The sequence below is a fragment of the Rhinatrema bivittatum genome, chromosome 4, assembly GCF_901001135.1.
Source record: "Rhinatrema bivittatum chromosome 4, aRhiBiv1.1, whole genome shotgun sequence".
Lineage (NCBI taxonomy): Eukaryota > Metazoa > Chordata > Amphibia > Gymnophiona > Rhinatrematidae > Rhinatrema > Rhinatrema bivittatum.
This window is the reverse complement of record NC_042618.1, coordinates 301,114,261-301,137,093: the sequence shown is the minus strand read 5'-3', so window position 1 is coordinate 301,137,093 and position 22,833 is coordinate 301,114,261. Positions and strand designations below refer to the sequence as shown.

Here is a 22,833-nt window from a genome sequence, read left to right as displayed (position 1 = left end):
GCGGGGGGGGGGGGGAAATCGGAGGCAGGCTGCGCGGCTCGGCGCACGGAAGTTGCACAATTGTGACCCCCTTGCGCGCGCTGACACTGGATTTTATAACATGCGCCCGGCTGCGCACGCATGTTATAAAATTGGGCGTAGATTTGTTCGTGCCGGATTGCACGAACAAATCTGCGCCCGTGCGCAGGTTTTAAAATTTGCCCCTATGTGAGGCATTTAAATTTGAGATTCTTGAATTTCCCTATTGTAATGGGTGAAATACCTTTATCATCTTTTAAGAAATACACAATGGAGACTTTAAAGATTCCTCAGGAAGAGATACCAGCTATTAAACTTTTCTTTTTGCCTAAAAGAAGCAGCACTCCATCAGTGTTTGCTGCTCAAGGATCAGATTTTCAAAATCTGACCAATTACCTAGAAAACTCAAATGCAGAAATTATAGATCGTGCTGTGCTTTTTGTTTCCTTTTTTGATGAATTAGCTGTCTCTATGATAATGAAGAGTTATTTTAAAAATATAAATGAGCTATACTGTGGAGGTCCTTTTCGAGTATACCCAGACTTAGCAAAGTCTACGCAGCAGCGTAGAAAAGAATTTTTACAGATGAGATCTGAGCCCTTAGCATTAGTGGGTAGCTTTAAATTACACTACCCTTGTAAATGCATTATCAAACTGGCCAGCAATACTTATGTTTTCTTCTTACCGGATCAGTTAAGGGTTTTCTACCTGTTGAGAATTTAGGGGTTGATAATAATTAAGGGTGTGATTATGGGTACCATTATATGTAAAAGGTTTCTACTAATATACTCCTCTTAATGTTTCTTTTCTCTCCAAATTACCTATGTAATAAGAGAATTCTGAAATTGAAATATAAAGATTTGTGGTTATAATGGGTTTGTTTGCCTTAAGATTTTGTGATATGTATCTCTGAAATTTCCAATACAAATGTTTTTTTTATATATTGTTTAAAAAGGATGATAAATATTACCACACTAATTGATGATATTGGTTTACATCTTCAAATATGGATGGATTTGGTAGAGCTGCCTTGTTTAAAATGGTGTTATTGCCCAAACTTATTAAGCTACAAATGCTTCCTTGCCGGCTTACACTGAAAAAATGGAGAGGCTGAAGAGAGGCTGAAGTCTAATTTTCTGTGGCAAGCTAAAGCATGAAGGATAAGTTACCCTAATTTATAAAAGTAAGTTTGTTTACCATATACAGTGTTTTCCATATATAGCAGGATGAATTGGCCATGCTTTCTGGGATGTCCCCCCGGCAGCCTGACGTGGAACTCTCTCAAAGTATACAGAGCTGTGCTCTGTACTGCCGTACTCTGTACTGCCGTTCCCACGCGATTACTCTCCTCTCGTCAGTTAAAACAAAGCATCAATGTGCAATGAACGGAGAAGAGTACAGAACAGAGACAGAATTAAGGTAGAAGCTGTCCAGGGAGGAGGTTAGGGACGCATGGCTAATTCATCCTACTATCTACGAAAAACACAGTTTATGGTAAACAAACTTGATTTTTTCCCACAGATAAGCAGGCTGAATTAGGCATGCTCTCTATGAGTCCCAGCTAAGAATTGCTAGAGCACACTGATAAGAGGCTTTGCAGTATTCTCCGAAGAGCGGAAAAAAGTGCACGAGAGAATTAATTTTTTTGAGTGGACAGCTTACGTTTGAGTAGCTAAGCATAATATTGCCTCTCCCATTGCTGTGTCTGATTTAGTCTGAGGCAAGTAGTGAGATGTGAAGGTGTGCAGAGAGGACCAAATGGTTGCCCTGCAGATAGTCAAAATCAGCACATCTTTGAGGTAAGCTATGCAGGTTTCCGTGGCTCTGATTTGATGTGCTTTTACTCCATCGGGAAGTCTATCCTTGTGCGATGCATACCAAGTCGTCAATATACGCTTAGAGACTGGCAAGCCTGGTGCATTCGGGTTGAAAGAGAACAATTGTGAATTATGTTCCGGGGATTGAGTTATTTGAATGTAATAAGCTAAAGCTCTGTTATAGTCCAAGGTGTGCAGGGTTTATTCCCTCTCCATAGCATGTGGCTTTGGGGAAAACGTTGGTAAAGTGATTGTTTGGTTTAAATGAAATGGTGAGGACTAATTTAGGAAGGAAAGCTGGAATGGTTTGCAGGGCAACTATCATGTAGAACTGTAAATAAGGAGACTAGTGAACTAAGGGCTGTAGCTCGCTGACTCTTCTTGCTGATGTGACGGCCACTAGAAATAAGACTTCCACGTCAGGAATTTCATTGAAGTAGAATGTAATGGTTCAAATGGTGGGTGGCATGAGTTTTTCCAAAACTATGTAAAATGTCTCAAGGAACTGCCAGTTTGGTAATCTGGGGGTCGATGTTTTATAGCCCCCCCTCATAAATCGAGATACCAATGAATGCATAGAAATGGATTTTCCATGCCGACGAAAGGTGGTATGCTGAGATTGCACTTAGATGCACCCTAATGGATAATAACACCGCTAAGCCAGAGACTATAAGAGATGGAGATATTGAACAATTTGCTGTAGGGACCTGGTCAAGCAGGTTTACTGCTAATCTAGTGCACCAATTGGAATACCTGCTCCATTTGCCAGCATAGTTCTTCCGTGTAGATGGTTTTCTAGCAGAAATAAGAATATCTTCAATGTCTGGCAGAAGGAGTGAGATAGCTTAAGGTCTTCCTTTCAACCTCCAAGCCGTCAGATGCAGAGAGGAGTATAGAGAGTGAATTAACATGCCCCCTTCCTGCGATATGATATCCTCCCGGTTTACCAATTGAATTGGTGTTTGAATAGGTAAGAATGAGATCAGACTCATCTGCTATGCACTTCTGGATCACTCGCCCCAACATGGGTATCGGTGGGTATGCATAGAATAGGTTTTCCGTCCAAGGTAGCAGAAATGCACCCTGGCCGATCCTGCGAGTTCTGGGGCAGATGGAGCAAAACAGTGGCAGTTTTGTGTTGGTTTCCATTGCAAAGAGGTCTATGTAGGGTGTTCCCCATTTCCTGAAAAGACAGTCCACAACTCTTAGATTAATGCCTATCAGCTTCTGTGTTTTGTATCCCTGGTAGATACCGTATATTCCTTGCAACTGGATGGAGTGGTTCAATGCCCACTCTAGTATCAGCACTGCTTGCTTGCAAAGTGTCTGTGAACCAGATCTTCCTTTTATATAAACATGGCTACTTGGTTATCCATGTAAACCATCACACTTCCAGCAAGGATACATACGAAGGTGTCGATTGCATTCCTGATAGCTTTCAGCAATAGTAGGTTTATCTGTAGATGCTTCTCTTGTGGTGACCAAACCCCTTGACTTTTTTAGGTGAAGCACATGTGCACCGCAGCCGTGAGTGGATGCATCTGTCATCATAGTGATTTGGTATTTGAGTTTGAAATGGTGCTCCCATCTGCAGAACTTGGAGGGGAGGGGGGGGGGAAGCAGGGAGAGCCACCAATCTATGTCAGAGGTCATAGAGCGAATTCTGAGAACTTGACGAGATATTGGTTGCTTGTGTTAAGACCATTGAGCTTGGAGTCCCCATTGAAGACGACACATATGAAAACGGGTGTGTGGTACGACATATAGGGCTGCTGCCATATGACCCAATATTGTGAGAATTTGATGAGCCGAGGCACTCAAGTGACTCTTTAATGCAAAAGCAGTTTGTGAAAGATTTGGACTCGCTGCATTGGAAGGAAAGCCCTACAGAGCTTGGTGTTTATCAGCACCCAATGAACTGCAGAACTTGGGTAGGAGCCTGGTGCGATTTCTCGTAGTTGATTATGAATCCCAATTTGTCCAAACAATGGTCTGCTGAAGGTGTGAATGAAAGAAGTGTTTTCAGTGTTGAGGATACTAAGAGCTGATCATCTAGACAGAAATATCTTTATGCCTTTCCTGCAAAGATGGACCACAGCCACTGGTAGGCATTTTGTGAACACTCTGGGAGCTGAGGATAGGCCATATGAAGTACCTTGTATTGACAGTGTGTCTTGTTGACTTAAAAGCAAAGGTACCGCCACGAGACCGGATGCATTGAAATATGGGTATAGGCATCCTTGAGATCCAATCGTTGGGTTGCAGAAATGGCAAAATGGTTTTGAGAGAGGTCATCTTGAATTTCTCTTTTTGAATAAATTTGTTCAAGGCCCGAAGTTCTAAAATAGGTCTGAGGCCCCCCTGCTTTCTTGGGAATGAGGAAGTACTGGAGTAAAACCCCCAAATGTGCCATCTTCGAGGCTGCAGTTGGATGACATTCTGCCCCAGAAGCACTTTTACTTCTTTGTGAAGGAGATCCAGATTTTGGCAATCTCCCTGAGTGCGAGTGAGATGAGGTAGGTGGGGACTAAGCAAAAATTCAGCTGATAACCATTCTTTACCACACTGAGAACCCAATGGTCCAATGTTATGAAGGAGGATATTCCTTGCACCGCTTTAATGGCTGTGGCCAAGTGTTCAAACATTTTGCTGTGGCTTTTGACTTGGGCCCAGTGTCTGCTTTTGTTGGCGCAGGGCTCTTGGGTGACTCCTTGCCTGTGGCTGTTGCTTTTGGGTCTGATAAGGCGGAGTCTAATGAGGAGTAACCGACCTGTATGGATGACGTTGGAAGAATGGCCTTTTATATGGCTGAAAATATCGTTTGGGGGGGGGGGGGGGTACTGTTCTGTCGTGAGCAAGGATACTGCTGCGCTTTGTTCCTTTAAATTGTGATACTGTTTCGTGTAATCTATCTCCAAACAGATTATCCCTTTTGCAAGGGTTGTCGGCCAGCTTTTCATAGACAGACATCATCCCTTATGGCACTTGCTCTGAGCCACACAATTCTACAAGCCGCTATAGCAAGCAGCTGCTGACATTCTTGTGGAAGTGTTGAAGGCTTCACAGAATGTTCTAAGCAGACGGCGTAATCCTCTCTCAATATCCGATTTAATCTGAGTTCGTAATTGTCCGTCAGCACTAGAAGGACTTCTTTGTTTCAACCCCTGCAAACACTCATATAAAATACTGAGTAATATAAAATTGGTGTTGCTGAATCCTCGTATTCAGCATGCCCCCCCCCCCCCCCCTCGATTGTCTTCTTTCCAAAGTCATCTAGGTATTTGCTGTCTCTACCTGGTGGTGTGTTAGAGTACAGTCTTGTCGTCTTTGCTTTCTTTATCGTGGATTCGACAACAAACGAAGCATGGGGCAGTTGCAACCGCTCCATAGTGGGAGGATTTATTCATTCTAAATTTTAAATCCGTTTTCCTGGAAACAGCAGGACTGTAAAATGGTGAAGTCCAGGATCTATTCAGTACTTCCTCCAAAACTGCATGGGGCGGGAGCGCCATAGGTTCTGATGGAATATCAAAGATCTTTAATATTCCGTGAACTTCTGCTCTCGGATCTGGTAGCTTTTTTGTCTCAATTTTTAGGAAGGATCCTACCTTCTCTATAAATTTTGAGTATGTTAAATCTTCAGGAGGCAAAGACACTTCAAGTTGTTCTCAAGCAGATCTGAAGGTATCCCTGTAGACAACTCTGGCGATAATGGTGGAGAGGTAGGGACGTTCACGTCTCCTTCCAAGTCACTGGACTGAGATCCTGTGCAGTAGTTTCTTCTGCCCCTTCATTATCTTTGGGGGGGGGGGGGGGGGAAGAAGAGAGAGATGGTAGTGACCTCAGGGAGATATTGTCCTCTGACTCACTTGAGGGAATCTCATTCCAAGGGGTGTCTAGTATTGCGGCAAAAAAGTTCTTCAGCATGATATCTGAGATTTGGGACATTGCCGGCAATGCTGCTCTCTTTTCTCTGGGTAGGGAAGGATGGCCGTTCCATCCCATGTAGTTGGCTACTGTCAGATGGGATCTTTCTTGGTAGCGCTGCCAGAAGGATGGCGGAAGCTGGTTCTCTTTGCGAGTTTGATCAGACATGAGGCCCTTGATGGGATTTGTGCCACTTTATCAAGAACTCTTGTAGTTGAATGACAGGCCTAAATATAAACTGTCCCTTGAGGAGGCAAAGGAAGATCTTTCTGATACTCTGAGGACTACCCCCTTTAGGTTGTTCCTTGTCTCTGGGTTTGTATGCTTTGATGGCGTTGAAAAGGGACAGTTGGATAATGTGTTGTCAACCTTCTGCTTATCCCTGGATGCATGTGTGGAAGCTACTTATGTTAGCGTTTGGTCCTGTGTTCAGACGCCCTGATTCGTGCTTCGGTGGTTTTCCAATGCCATACGTTTTAGCGCGTCATGCGATCGGCTGTCCGAGCTGTGTGCCGTGGGTTGGTCTGCACCATGCCTGTTCTTGGACTCCGGCTCCACTACTGTGGGTCTTTGTAATGCATTAGGGTTTTTTGGGGGTTTATCTCTCAAACCCTTTCTGCTCGTTTCTTTACTAGGAATGTTACATTTTGGTTGGGGCTCCAGCGATGATGACCTTTTACCTGGCACCGACTTTTTGGGTTTTTGAGCCGGTAAGGATTACTTGAGCCCAATGGGTCGCTCCTCAATTTTTCCATTTTTTCTGCCCTTTGTCTCCGGGCTAATGGGGACATCCTGCCGCAGTCGCGACAGGAGGCCCGATCATGGTCCGGTCCCAGGCAAATGCAGCAATAATTATGTCTGTCTCTGACAGACATAATTTTATCACATTGGCAGAACTTAAACCCTTTTGCCTTCAGTGCCATGTTAGCACTTAAGTGTTTTTTGGGTACACAGAAGTGTGTAAAAGAAGCAAAAAAAAAAAAAAAAAAATAGAAGAAATAGGAGCGAGAGAGACTAGCTGCGACCATGAGCTGCGCAGGAGAAACGAAAACGGAGGAGAGTAATCGCGCGGGAACGGCTGGGCAAGCGCACAGCTCTGTATACTTTAAGAGTTCCGCATCGGGCCACCAAGGGGACGTCCCAGAGAGCATGGCTAATTCAGCCTGCTTATCTGGCTGTCAATTTTGTTTTGGTTGGGAAAGGAATGGAAGGCACTGAGCAACACTGTACTCCTAGTTTGGTTGAGTCCATAGTATTTCTTTCTCCACTAACAAAATACTGGTATTCCTTCAAAATTAAAAACATACATCTTCTTTATTGTAATGAGCTAGACATGGTGTTTCTAAAACTAACAATGGGATGTGTCTTGGATGGTTTCTAGTTGCCTTTTAGTGATAATTCAGATTTCTTGCCAAGGCTAAATGGGAACATTTTCAAGGAATTGTTTAACTTGGGAATTAAAGGGATCTCTTCTCTTTGCATAGCTCAAGATAAAATATTCTTCTGTGATCAACTGAAAGCTATTTATAATCTTCCTAATTATCATTTTTATGCATATTTGCAAGACAGACATTTAAGTTCAGTGCCTAAAAAAATCATAATTCTATGTTATTCACCTTAGATTCTCTAGACATAAACAGGTAGATTTTTAAAAAGCCGCAAAATACGCAAGACTGTTTCTGCGCATTCATGTGTGAAATAAACAAGGTGGAAAAAGGATGGGGCATGGGCATTACAAGGTAGGGCTTACACGCGCATAACTCCGAATTTTAAATCGAAAACCTCACGCTGCGCATACACAAGATATCCATGTAACTTTACTGCTGCTCCTGAGGAGTAAGTCTATAGATCTCGAATTTTAAGGCTTACAGGACAGGGTGAGTGAGGCGTCAAGATCAATCAAGTGGTGTGCAGGATGAAGAACCAGAGAAGTCTGAAAGACCTCAAATTAATTGGACAAACCAGCGGACTAATTGGGAAAACTAGAAATGTGTCTCACTCAAGCATGTCTCTAAAATTCTACATACACACGTAAAAGCCAACAAAGTCCTTTGGAAAACACATTGGCACTAGCTATGCATACTTTACACGCACTGTGCATTTTTAAAAGCATGCACAATTCAAATTTACGCTATCTTCGCTCACATGCTGATATGTGCGTATACGGACGCATGCACCCTCATTGTTAAATACCATCTAAGCTGTTAAGCATAGGGCTTAACAGCTTAGAAAGCAAAATAAAATTAATATATACCAGCAAGCATGATTGGTCAAGCTAGATTTGATAACTATTACTGATCTGGAGGCAGCCCCTCGTCCAGCGTCCACTCCGCGAGTCCTTTCAGACTAGCTGGTATGTGATGTGGACCCTTGTGTGGTGAGGTAATGAAATACACTGCACAGATGAACCTATGGAGGCACTCCTAATCACAGCGGAAGCTGACAGGAAGGACCAACTGTATCAACAGTCGCCTCCCACAGTTTTGGCCCTTGGTGCAGAAAGTCAAGCAGGACTTAGGTGAGTCCCAAGGCACAGCAAGCGAGGATGGGCCAGGTGCCAATGCAGGTCACGGCAGATAGCTAGCAGGCTGAGTCCAGAAGGCAGTCCAAGGTCAGGACAGTCTCAAGCAAGCAAAGGTTCATATCCAGAATCAGGGTCAAAGACGCAGACAGTCAAGGGCAGAGGACCAGGAAAGGACAGGGAAAACCCCAAGGAATTGAAACATAGAGACAAGGCCGGGAAGACAGAGGCAGAAAACAGGAAGCAGCAACACGCATTGAGGAGATGTTACCCAGAGGAGCTGTTGCCAAGGCAAGGAATCCAGGTCTGAGCTGGTATTAATAGAAGAGGTGTGTGAGAACATCAGAAGTGATCACGGAGGGTCCCCACCACTGTGTGCATGTGTGTACAGTCACGTGCACGCACCTAAGCATCAGTCTGCCGTTTTTCTTAGCATGGGCATTAGGGGGGGCCCGATAGCGGTTTCCTGTGGGGCGGAGTGCATCTGGCAGCAATAAGTCAAGGAAGGGACCTGGGGTCTAACAATAACTAAGTAAGCTAACTTATTTGGAATGCAGAGAAAGGTAGTGTTGATTGTGCATGATCTTTTGTTTGTATTCAAGGGCATAAAAGGTATTTCAGTTGATTCCAAGTTACAGGAAATGCAATTCAAGATTCTACACATCTTATTATGCTGCTTCTACAGTTTTCCACATTGGTATATTAGATTTAGATATTTGTGAGAAGTGTATGGTACTTAGAGGAACCTTAATCCAAAACTTTATGATTTGTGGTCAGCTATATAATTTCTGAAATGTTTTGTCAGCTCTTCAAAGTATAATTTCTGTATATACCCCATTTCAAGGTGAATTGTTGGGGGTTCATTACATTGTGATTCTAACAATCAAAAGGTTTTAACAAAAATTTGCTCAAACTGTTCTTTTGATTGCTAAATTTTGTATTTTGAAATTTTGGGTGACATATCACCACCTATAGGGTTATGATATCAAATAATTGTGAATAGGATCCAGAGGGAGAGATGGATGCCATATTTATGCAACATATTCCTGCTAATGACTATTGAGCTGCTTGGAATAGATTTTATGATATTCAACCAATTACATCCAAAGAGGCAAACTAGATATTCTACTGTTTGGAACTAAATGTTCTTTGCCATTATCTCAATGTATGGCATGCCTGGGTATGAATGTTTTTCTTATGTGTTTTGTTAGCTGTTTTCAGCATATATGTTTATTAAGAAAGCAGATACATCAGAGGCAAAAGAAATTATATAAAGTATACCATATGGAATTTTTGCTGTGTTGTTGTATGCTTTTTGTTGCATTTTACTAACAAAAGTTTCAAGAAAAGATACACAAAACAATTCAGGTTTAATAAAAAGCTTTTAAGTATTTTTCACTCAAATGCATAATTATCTTGAAACATTTATTATCCAGTAACATGTTAAAAAAAAGTTAAGCTTAATACAGTAGGTCTGTAAATCTCATCTCATACGTGTTTTGGTGCAGACCCTGAATCTTTTTGTCTTGTTCTGAAAAGTTCTAGCCAATCTATATTGTTGCATAGCTACAGCCTCCAGAACAAAACACAAAATATTCTAGGTGAGGTCTCAATGACCTGTACAGCAGCATTATCATCTCATTACTGCTAGTTATGCCTCCCCCTATGCACATCAGCAATCCATTGGCTCTGGCTACAACCTCATCATACTTTGATGCTTTGAGATCAAACATTACCCAGAGGTCTCTATCTTACTTATAGCACATCCAGCTTTTCACCTCCCATCATGACCCACTCCCTGAGAGTTTTGCATGCCAAATACATGTCTGAACTTTTTTTGCACTGAATCTTAAATTGCCAAGTAGCTGACTACTCCTTGAGCTTTCTTACATCGTATCTCATTTTTCCTAATCCTTCAGGGTTATCTACTCTGTTGCAGATCTTCGTGCATTGTGCAAAAAGGCAAACGTTTCCTTCTAAGTCCTCAATATTGCCGACAAAGTTGTTTATTAACACCAGCCCCAAGTTCTATGGTATTGAATCAGGAATGGGCAAACAAGGGCAGAGTTTACCTCCCTATAGATACAGAATGGGAAAAAAGCCTTAGTAAATCAGGTCCTAGATAGGCTTTATGATCCTTACCTGCAATAGTTTCTAAAATGTATAGTCTTGGTCTCTACAATGATTTTCAGCAGTAACTAGAATTTAGTTGGTAGGTATGATTAACTGGGCTTCTAAAACAGAAATGCATATAGAATGATGACACAATTTAGTTAAAAAGTAGATTTTATTAATGCATAGTTATAAAAACAACTCTCCTGACCCAATGAATTTCTGTTTTTCTCTTTCCTATGGTACTGGGATGTAGGCTATACCACCAGCTTCAGATATTCCTTTAATAATGCTTTAGACCAACATACTTTGCAACTCCCAAAGCAGTATTAACTATCTATACATCTACACCCGCTTGAGCATTTTTCACATTTTTCTCAATACATCAGTCATGCATGCATTAAAATAAGAATTATTGCCATTCAATATGCCATACTCCACACTTTTCAAGGGCAAAAGTGTATTACTGGGGGGATAACGCATATATGTATCCAAACATCAAAACTGGAACTGGAAATGTCTGCACCACGCCAAGTCAAATATTTAGTAGAAAACACCTCAGGTAGCAATTTCAACTGAGTCTGTTGAGATGGGTCTCCACCAACTTTGCAAACCTGTATTTGTCAATGTTAGACCATTCTTCTTTACAAAAGAGATCAAGCTCTGTCAAGTTCCTTGGGGAGTGTTGACAGAACAATCTTCAAGTCATGCCACAGATTTTTGATTGGATTGAGGTAAGAGCTCTGACTGGACCACTCCAGGATATTTACCTTTTTATTCCTTAGCCACTCCAGTATGGCTTTGGCTATGTGCTTTGGGTCATGGGTCATGCTGAAAGGTGAACTTTCAGCTCAGTCAGCTTTCTTGCAGAGGGCAGGTTTTCCTCAAGGGCTTTTTTCTACTTTTCTTCATTCATTGTCCCTTCTGTCCTGACAATTGCCTCAGTCTCTTCTGATGAGAAACATCTCCATAACATGGTGCTGCTATCATCATGCTTCACAGTAGAGATGGTGTTCTCTGGATGATGTGCATTTAGGCCAAAAAAAATTCGATTTTTGTTTTGTCGGATAACAAAACATTTTGCCACATGCTACAGTATTCCTTGTGTGTTCATGTGCAGACTTCAAGGTGGGCTTTCATTGAGTATTGGTCTCCTTCTTGCCACCCTACCATATAAACCAGATTTATGCAATGATTGAGATATTATTGTTATATGCATACTTTGACCAATCTTGGTCATGGAAGCCTGTAGCTCTTTTAAAGTGCTATTGGTATCTTGGTTGCCTCCATGATAAGTCTCCTTCTTGCTCAGTCAGCCAGTTTGAAGGGACAGCCTGATGGGTCTTGATGGTGCCATATTTTATTTTATTTACATTCTGCTTTTCAGGCACTTAAGTGAATTACATTCAGGTACTGTAGGTATTCCCCTATCCCAAGAGAGCTTACAATCTGGGAGGATAACTTTAAAACAAACTGCACACAGCAGCATATCGCATGTATATGGCCACATGCAGATTTATGATAGTATTTTATATGTATGTTTATGTCACAACATATGCACATGCCGAAGCTTATGTACAAATATATGCAATGCACTGAAACCATGTATATCAATGCACTGAATGAGCATACGTTTCCTACTTATTTTTAAAATATCCATGTGTATATTTTACGTGCAAAAATATAATAGGCCTTATTTGTGTATATCGGGATTTATGCACATAAGTTGGTGTATTTTAAAACATTACCAGTTTTATCAATTAGTGCATCAGTTTGCCCAGTCCTTCTCCAAGACATTAAGATCCTCCTGGTTCTTCAGCCTGAACGCCCAGTTTACCCAGACATCCCATCCCACTAACAGCATACAATAAACATGTTTAAGATCACTTATGCCAGATCAGAGGAACCAATTTGGGAGCTTATTTTGATGGTGACAACAGTTAAATGCCTTCCAGATGCTCAGCTAGTAGAAATGCAAACCAGATAGTCAAAGCCATTGCAAAAGAAAGTAGGAAAGTTGATATCAATGTTAGAAACGGTATCCATGAAGTACAGAAAGATTTCCAAAATCTAGGAAAGAAAACAAGACACATAGTAAGGACTATTGTCTTTTCGGAAGTATTTCCTGTTCATGGAAAGGGAAAAGAAAGGCTATGCCATATAGATAATTTCAATTCCTGGCTCAAAATCCGGTGTACAGAAAGTGGTTTTAGATACATTGGAGGATAGGGCCATGTATAAAGCAGTAAAAGGCTATATGGTAAGGATGGCCTACATTTGCCTGTGGCAGGAAGGAGCATGCTAAGAAAAATTCAGATCGTATATTTTTAGACATTTAAACTAAAGAATGGGGGTGGCAGGAGGTAGTCATAGAAATTCGGAATGCATCACCCCAAGAAGTCAGGAAGTAGGAGGAGGAAAAAAAAAATCAATCAATCCGTTCAAAAAAGCAGAAAGAAAGATGACTAGGAGTGCAGCAACTCAAGGAAGAAAAATTGGAAAGCTAAAGACCACAAATGATCGTAGTTTGGGCAATAAAATCCCAGATCTGCAGAATGGTGGAAGTGGACTTAAGGACACTGTTGCGGTTATGAAGACATGGTTCACAGATTCTCATGATGGGGATAAGGCCATTCCAGGCTATAACTAAGGAAGAAACAGAGGATAAAAAGGGGGGAGGAGTAGCTCTTTATGTCAAAAATGAATATCATGCAATCGAACTGCAAGAGACATTGCATAGAGAAAGAGCATTATGAGCCATCCCTTTAAAAAAAAAAAAAAGGATGGCCGCATCCATTTTTATTGGTGTAGTGTTACAGGCTCAGCCTCTACGGAAAAAACTGGACATAGATCTGGTCGAAGACAACTGAAAGGTGGGAAAGAAGGGAGAAGAAGTGGTGCTCATGGGAGATTTTAATCTGCCGGATGAGGACTGGAGTATCCCTTCTGCAGAATCGACAAGAAGTAGAGAGATGGTGGATGCTCTTCAAGGGACTCTGCTCGAAAAAATGGTAATGAAACCCACGGGGGAGGGTGCGATATTTGATCTGGTGTTCACTAATTGGGATAAAATCTCTAATGTCCGGGTGGGTGCCCACCTGAGCATCAGTGATCATTAAACAGTATGGTTTAATATCACAAACAGGATACAGAGAAGTCACAAAGACCAGAGTTTTGAATTTCAAAACAAACTTTGTCAAAATAGGGACGTACCTGGAGGAAGAACTAGAACACTAGGAGAAAATGGGGGAGGTGGAACAGTGAGTCAAATTAAAAGGAACTAATTCAAAGACAACAAATCTATATCTTAAAAAAGTAAACAAAAGTAAGATGAATAAGAAAACAATTTGGTTCTCAAAGGAGGTGGCTTAAAAAAATAAAGGCAAAATGAACAGCGTTCAAGAAGTATAAAGGATCCCAAACAGAGGTCTAGGGAAGAATACCTAATGAAACTGACAGAGATGAAGAAAGAAATCAAGAAAGCAAAAGGTCAAGCAGAAGAAAGGATTGCCAAAGAGGTAAAGCGAGGTGACCAAACTTTTTTCAGATATATCACAGAAAAAAAAAAAAGGAAGATCCAAAGTGGTACAGTGAAATTGAAAGGAGACAAGTAGCAAAGTGTGAAGAGAGATTAAGAAATGGCAGAAATATTTAACAAATACTTCAGTTCGGTGTTCACTAAAGACGACCCTGGAGAAGGACTGTTGATGATTGACAAGAACATAGATGTGGAAAAAGTAGATGAAACTCCATTTATAAAAGAGAATGTATGGGAAGAGCTAGGAAAACCGAACGTGGACAAGGCCATGGGGGTCAGTTAAGGTACATCCCAGGATACTGAGAAAGTTCAGAGATTCAATAGATCTCTGGAAACGGGAGTGGTGCCATGAGATTGGAGAAGAACAGTGGTTGTCCAGCTTCACAAGAGTGGGAGCAGAGAGTAGGCTGAAAACTACAGACCAGTTAGCCTCACCTAGATGGTCGGAAAATTTATAGAGACTCTGCTGAACGAAAGGATAGTGAACTATCTACAATCCAGTAGGATGCTGGACCCAAGGCAGCATGGATTCACCAGGGAAAGGTCCTGTCAAACAAATCTAATTGATTTTTTTTGACTGGGTGACTAGAGAACTGGATCAAGGAAGAACATTAAATGTGATTTACTTGGGTATCTGCAAAGCTTTTGATACAGTCCTGCATAGATTACTGAGCAAAATGAGAAGCTTGGGAGTGGGCGCCAAGGTAGTGGCATGGATTGCAAACTGGTTGACTAACAGGAGACAGCGAGTAATGGTAAGAAAGAAGAAAGAATGGTGTTAAGCAAAGTGCCACAGGGATCGATTTTGGGACCAGTTCTGTTCAATATCTTTGTGAGCAATATTGCAGTTGGGATAGAAAATAACGTTTTTGTCTATATGTGGATGATACTAAGATCTGAATAGAGTGGACACCTGAAGGAATAGAGAGAATGAAAGTGATTTAAGAAAGCTTGAGATTGATCGAGGATTTTGGCTGCTGGGATTCAGTGCCAGGAAGTGTAGAGTCATGCAACTGAGGTGCAGTATATCCAAAGAACTGTATGTGATGGGGTGTGAAAGTCTAATATGCACAGACTGGGAGAGAGACACCTTGGATTTGATAGTGTCTGCCAATCTGAAGGCAGCGAAAACAATGTGTCAAAGCGATAGCTAAGCCAGAAAAATGCTGGGATACATAGAGAGGAATAACCAGTAAGAAAAAGGAGGTTAGTGATGCCCTTGTACAGGTCCTTGGTGAGGTCTCACGAGCAGTTCTATGTTCAGTACCGAAGCCTGTATCTCAAAAGAACCGAGACAGGATGGAGGAATTCCAAAGAAGGGCAATCAAATGGTGTGGGGTCTGTATCGCGAAGACTTATGAGGAGAGGCTAAAGGATCTGAATATGTATACCTGGAAGAGAGGAGGTGCAGGGAGATATGATAAATCCCTTTCAGATGCCTGAAAGGATTCAATAATGCTCAAACTTTTTTCCTTTTTTCACTGGAAGGAAACAGTTAGAAATAGGAGTCATGAAATGAAAATCCAGGAAGGAAGACTCAGAACCAAACCTAAGGAAATATTTTTTCATGGAGTGGGTGGTGGATGCCTGGCATGCCCTTCCGGAAGAGGTGATGAAGACAAAAAAAAACAGTAAATGAATTCATAAGGGCATGGATCAACACTGTGGATCCCTAACGGCCTGAAATGATAATGAACAGAAGGGTGCATGGAGGTAACCTGCACGGAATGGCAGTTAGTTACCCTTAAAAGACAGCATGGGAGATCAATACCCTTCATAAGTAGCTTTGATGATTTGTCACAACTGCAAAATCACTCTGCTTTGAAGGCGGGAAAAAAAGGGTATTGGATTCTGAAGACAGCCAACGGTGGGTCCCGACTTTAAGGTCTGGGGTACTGATATGCTGACAATGGGGGAATCAAGCTTCTACGGCTAAGTCCAAAAGCAAAGAATGCTCAAGCAACATCGTATGAATTATCAGGAAGGCTGTTCATCACATAAAAATGTTGCAGTAATTTTGTTATCGATTTGACAGTTACTTGGTTTTGCTTGTAAATATTAGTATCCTTAAAATAAGACAAGGGGGTAACCCGCACAGAGTGGCAGTTACTGCCACGGGAAGCTTGCTGGGCAGAACTGGATGGAACATTTGAAACTTTATCATCTTTGTTTCTCACATATGCTGCTCATAAATTAATTAACTACCTCATAAAAGTGTCTTGAATCTGCACCCTAAACTCACTGAATTCATATCAGAAGAGGCTGGTTAAATCTGATAATCTAATATAAATCTCTAACCTGAGACATACTACATACCCAACAGAGAGAACCAACAGGAACTATTGAATTTATCCTGTTATCCTTTAATTTAACACAGGTGGGTCCAATTCACTTGGAGGCCCGTGCAATAAACCGCATTTTAAAAATGTGCATCCAAACTGGGCATCCTTTGTTTGTTGTACAGAAAAGCAGTTTTTACTGCTTTTCTGTGCACTTTTCCCGGGTGTCGGCAGAAATTAATGCCTACCTTTGGGTAGGCGCTAATTTCTGAAAGTAAAATGTATGGCTTGCTGCACATTTTACTTAGTGGAATCGTGCGGGAATAACTAATAGGGCCATCAACATGCATTTACATGTTGCGGGCGCTATTAGTTTTGGGGGGGGGGGTGGACGCATGTTTTCGACGCACTATTACCCCTTACTGAATAAGGGGTAAAGCTAGCGTGTCCAAACGCGGGTTCACTGGAGCGCACTGTACTGTATCGGCCTGTAAGCTATTCCATGTTTTTATTTCTCTACTTCATTTTCTAAGGAATTTTGGAATGCATTTTCATTTGGGAATTAAGGGATAGAATATTGTGAATACATGGAACAAACACTGGTTTAATGAATTTTACTTCCAGGATAAGAGCCAACAACAGGTGAACATTTTGGAAAGGGATGTAGAATTTCTCTGTTCACTATTAATCAATCCATTGATGAGTGTTCAAAGAACTACTAAGTTATTAGACATAACAAGTAATATCTTAGAATTACACACTAAAGGGAGAATTTTCAAAGGGTTGTGCACATAAAAATCAGGAATTACGCACATGGCTGGATCCTTTTGAAAATGCACACGACATGCACAGGGTCCAGCCTTGCGCATAAGTCCCGATATGTGCACAAATGCTATTACCCACTATTCCAGGGAAGCATACTCCGGCAACCGGCCCAGTGCGCAGAAGTTGCTTTTTGCTCTGACGGAGTAGTAGTAGTAAGAAAAAGCAAAAACAATGGGGATAGTTAGGGTTAGGTCAGGGGTGGAGAGGGTAAGAGGTAGGAAGAGTAGGGTTAGGGATAGGAAAATTCCCTCCCAGTCCGCTCCTTAATTGGAATGGACTGGAAGGGAACTGGGGAAGGCCCGATTGCTTCGCCATGCATAATTACTAAATTCACCCCCTGCATGCGCCACCTGCACATGCGCACACGGCCAATGGATTTTATAACATATGCACGCCAGCGCACGCATGTTATAAAAATCGGCACGTCCATGTGTGCATGCCCTTTTAAAATCTATCCCTAACAGCACAAGGCCCTTTCACATAAATATATCCATTTGCTGTCACATATATTACAATGAGACAGTTGAAGTGATTGGGCTTAAATAAATGATTGCAGATAGTTTGCAGGTTGATTTTAAAAGTCTTGCTCCTGCAAAAACGCCCACATAGGCGGATAGGTAGCCAGCGTCGCGAGCAATGCGGATTTTACAAAGCCACAAAATTTGTGCGTATGTACGCGTGTGTGCATAAGGAATAAGGAGGCAAGATAGGGGCAGGGGTCAAGACTTTTGCACTTAAACTCTGAATTTTAAAACCAAAACCTGCAGCGTGCGTATACCTCATATCCGCATAACTTTACCTCTGCTGCTGCTGAGGAGCAAGAATGTAGATATCAAGGTTTAGGGCACAAAGAACAGAGTGAGAGGTCTGGGTCAACTGAGGGGTGTGTAGGATGAAGAACTAGAGAGGTCTGAAAGACCTCGCTATTAACTGGACAAACTGGTGGACTAACTGGAAAACTAGGAACGTGCCTCACGCAAGCATGTTTTAAAAATTTGCAAATGTACGTGCATAAAAGCTGACAAGGCCCTATGGAAGACACGTGCACTAGCTGTGCTCACATAACCTCTTAAAATTAGGAACATACTTACACGTGGTTGGTGCATTTTTAAACATACGCATACAACAAATGCATGTGCTCAATTTAAAATCGACCTATAAGCGTTTACAGAAAAGACAGGAGGCAAGTTCCCAAGTTGTCCAACTCATTCTTTTACTTGCTATGGGACAGGAGACAGATTCTAAAGCATACCACATGCCATCTCTGTATTTTACAACTAAAGTTTACAGTATCTGAGAGGTACCCAGGTTGTGTTTAATTGTGCAGTTAGTCAAATGACCATAATTCAAGGCTTGCCTACCAATAAAACAAAAACATAACTACACTGAAGACTGGTACATTCATACTTGTTGCATGGTGAGATCACAAAGAGGAGAAGAGTCTGGGACTTCGCCGAACTCAGCATAAAGATTTCCAACAGCTAGGGCTGATGCAAGGGTATTAGGTGCCCTAGCGAACCTTACAGCCTTGCGCACACAGGCATCCACCCCCCAAACCCAACCTCGTCCACACTCCCAGCTCCAATTAAAAATTATGCATTTTTTAAACAAACAGATTGTACAGAAATGACATTCAAAGTTCAGTTTTCTGAGGTAAAAATACAACACCAGATATATTTACAGGCCCTGCTGAATGCCAACCAGAAAACCCTGCAAAAAAGACACTTGGAACCCATATGGTATTAGGACTATTGTTGGGTGTGGGCTTGGTGCTCAGAAAGTCATAAATAAATTTAATTATAATTAAAATATAGTACACCACTTAAACCAAAATAGCACTAAATGACAGTACTTAAACAATAACAACCTTAACTATGAAAGAAAAGGCAATACTGCAAATATTACTCCAAGTCCTAAAACACTAATACACTTCCTATTAGGAATATAGAACAAGTCAAGTTGCTACAGATATCTACAAAGAAAATACATGCTACCAGAATACCTCACTTCAGTCACATATGCAGTACTTAGAAAGACCCTCACCTGAATAGACCATAAAGTATAAATAGAAATGTGAAAACAAACTGAACTGTAAACTGCAACAAGCCAGATTATGTTGGAAAAACCGAAACATTACTATTCCACATAAGATATCAAACAATAAAATAAAGAAAAATACATCAATAATAGTAAAACCATACTAATAAAAAAATATTTTAAACAGGTGAAAAAAACAGAACATTCAAAAATTTAACACTCATAAAAATGTAAAAAAAACCAAACAAAAAAACACACACACAAACCTGTTCCAAACACTAAAAAATTATTTCAAAACAGCAATCGCATCATACAACATCCAATGATTAAACTCAACAGTTTAATCAAAAGTTCCCAGGTAAGGGGAGTGAGTGATTGATATATCTCTCACTCACTCCCCATACCTGGGAACTTTTGATTTCCAGCTGTCCTGAGATTGCTGAGGATTAGCAAATGGGGTAGGGAAGCAGAGTGCATATATTTTCCCCTCTTTCATATATACACAGACACACTCTCTCTCACTTATACATTTCATTTCTACCACTGTCTCCCTCACATGTACACATATTTCTTCTCTCACATATACACCCACAGGTTTCCTCTCTCTCAACTACTCAAACATGTCCTTTATCACACACAGATCCTCACCCACACTGGCTCCCCCTTTCTTACACACTCCCAGGCTTCCTCTCTCTCACACACATACACCATTTCACACAAACACACTGGCTTCCTTTCTCGCAACACTAGGCTCCCTTGCTCTCTCATTCTGGGCCTCTCATCTTCTTTGGCTGTGGGAGGGATGTATTCCACCAGTGGATTTTCCAATTTTTTCCTGAGGGCAGGAAGGGCTCCTCCTGCAGCCCTTTCAGGGCCTACTATCTTTGCATTGGGTAGGATGGGCTCTGCCCACGGCCCGCTGGTGGGATGGGCTTGGCTCATGGCCCTTCCAAAGCTTAATTGTGTGTGTGTCTTTAGTCGCAGGCCGGTTGGACTCGGCCCACGGTACTCCCAAGCCTTTGTGCCTTTGGCTGTATGCAGGATGAGTTCTGCCCACAGCCTTCCCGAGCTTTCCTCTCTTTGCTTCCACCGCGGATAAATGAACTCCACCCAGAATGGGCTCCGCAGGTGGCCAGGGCAATTCATTTTGGCTATTTTGCCAACCCCTAATGGTTGGCACTCTATGTGACTGCCTAGTTCGCTTAGGCCTGGATTTTAAAAAGGCCTGGCCACGCGCGTATGTCTCAGGGCTTTGAAAAAGGGGCGGGGTGGGGTCAGAGGCTCCCGGCACAGCAGCCATTTGCAGGCGCAACAGGTAAGACAAAGGTCAGGGGAGGGGGTCTAGGTGAGGGCTAGGGGGCTGGAGGGGAAGGGGAAGGGAGGTTAGGTAGGGGTTGGAAAGTTCCCTCCCAGGCCGCTCCAATTTCGGGGCGGCCTGGGAGGGAATGGGGAAGGCCACGGGCGTCAATTGTGCACCCCCTTGCATGCACCAACCCCCCATTTTATAACATGTGTGTATATGTTATAAAAAAATCGGGCATCCATGTTTTAAAATCTACCCCTTAGTGGAAGAACCAGCCCTGCCCATCAGCAATTAAAAGAATAGACATCCACTGTTACTCAAGAAACCATCTCATTGCTACATATTCTGACTGCAGATATAAAAAGATTGGTGACATTTTCTCTCGTTACTTGCCTAATCAGAGAGCTACTAAGGGCCTGATGTAATATTGTGCACTGGGCTGTATAAAAGTTTACCCGTGAGCGTGTGCACATTTTTTTGTGTGCAGACTTATTCCCGAAGCAGCAAGGAGCTTTGCGTGCAAAATTAGCATTCCTCCAATTAAATCCCATATTAATGAAGGCATTAGCTTATACACAGAGGACACTATTTGTGTGTACAAGATATGATTCCTATGCAGAAAAATAATTTTACTCATGATGCAGTAAGCTAATAGAATGCCAATGCACTCAGGAGTTTAAAAAAAACCCCCAAAACCTGGTACACCAGACATAAAAGATGATTTATGCACATAAAACATGTTTTTTGCTACTGTGTTAAGAAACCATGGGCCAAATTTCAGTGTATCATTTAAGCGCACAGCTTCTTACATTGGCCCCCAAGTTTATTTTCTTACTTCGAGCACTATCTATTGTGGACACATTTTGCAGCTAATGAGAATCCTTCAAAAAGAGCACATTAGGTGCACTGAAGTGACCAAAAATGCATGAGATCCACAGAACTTCACAACAAAAGAACACAATCTAATTATTTTACATACAATTAAAGTTATTCTACTAACAGGAAAGCAGAAAAAACTAGAAAAAGCAAGCAAGCTAAGGCCTGAAAGTAAATATCTGATTTTTGCAGGCTCTCTTATGTGAGTATATTCGCCTTTTCCTTATATAAGTTGCATCACTGACAGTTTCTTTAAAAATTGCCCACACTCTGCGAATTATAGGAAGGGCCATATTTGGGGAAAGGAGCGTGAACCCTGCAGTACATGGGACTAAATGTACTATCTACAGAGACAACATTACAAAGTTTATATTTTAACCAATAAATAAAAGGAGTACTACTCCTCTACACAACAGCTCAGAATTCTTCTTCTTCTATTTAAAGATTATAAATCTCCTTCCTTGACCTGCAGACTCTCAGGCTCCAGAGCTACTAAATGAAATGCTGGAGAATTCTCTGCCAATGAAGAAAATTGCCTCAGACTAGTACCTATTCTATACTTCACCGCTATGGTGAAAGTTTTGTATCCATATTGTTGACAAAACTAAGGAACTCCAGGATGGCTTGAGAAATTTTTGAGTTTCTCAAGCCTTCCTGGAGTTCCTTAGTTTTGCCAGAAAGAAGTCATGGTTTGTGCAAGCTGTGTCACTTTTGTTTACCTTTTTGAAAGCAATCGCCACGTGACAGAAGAGGTGCATTTTAACTCCATTATTTTTCTCTCTAAAGTCTCTATTTTCTTATTTCCTTTCCTCTTTTCACATATCCTGTCTCTAATACACACTGTGATTTTATTTATATATATTTATTAAAATAGTTATTAAGTGCCAATAACAGACAAACCATGCTAGGCAAATTCCGCTTCTGCAACACTTCACAGTTCCTGTTTCCAGATGGACAGTTGACTCTTACAAACTTGAGCAGTGATCTTGAGTCAACTTTAGTGCTGCATGCTATTATACAAGTGATCATCATTCAGTTCCCAAGGTTGGCTTTTGCTCCTTAGAGGGAAGAGAGAGAATGGACAGGGGATACTGCTGGGGCAGGCCTGGCTGAGGGGAGGAAGGTAGTGGGGGTGGTGAGTACTGTCCATTCTGTTTTGATCCCTAAAGGTTAAACAGGGTTTATATCTACCAAGTTCTGGTGGAATGCATGCCCTGACAAGAGGCCTGTCACATCAACAGCTAAGTTAAATGAGTAAAGAGTAAAAAATAATACACCGCCCCAATGGCCGAGTTAAATGAGGAAAAAGAAAAAAATAAGGGGAGGGGAGGCTCATAGCACTGCAGCCCCAGTAGGGGTTGAAGGCCCAAACAAACAGAAGGAAATTGCCAAGTGAAAATAATAAAAACAAAACACCATAAATACCAGTCTCGGTTGCACATTCTTCCACAGCTCCTATTCCTCTTGTCTCTGGTGCACTTCCACCTTCTCTCGCAGAATCTTCAGTATCTGTTAGAAAACAGGATACGGAGCTTGATGGATCCTCGGTCTGACCTATTATAGTAATTCTTATGTTTTAC

The 22,833-nt window shown here is 41.6% G+C and overlaps 1 protein-coding gene across 11 annotated transcripts in view; it reads right to left on the bottom strand.

Annotated features, from left to right (window-relative positions):
• Nucleotides 1-22,833, bottom strand: part of ZNF770 (zinc finger protein 770) — a 75,021-nt gene that overhangs the window by 51,461 nt on the left and 727 nt on the right. For 6 of the 11 annotated variants that reach the window (XM_029600214.1, XM_029600213.1, XM_029600215.1 and 3 more), the window contains exon 2: nt 22,679-22,807. The gene's annotated coding sequence lies outside the window, so the exon portion shown is untranslated. The remainder of the gene's footprint in view (nt 1-22,678; nt 22,808-22,833) is intronic. The other 5 variants (XM_029600216.1, XM_029600223.1, XM_029600222.1 and 2 more) reach the window with 1 other exon arrangement.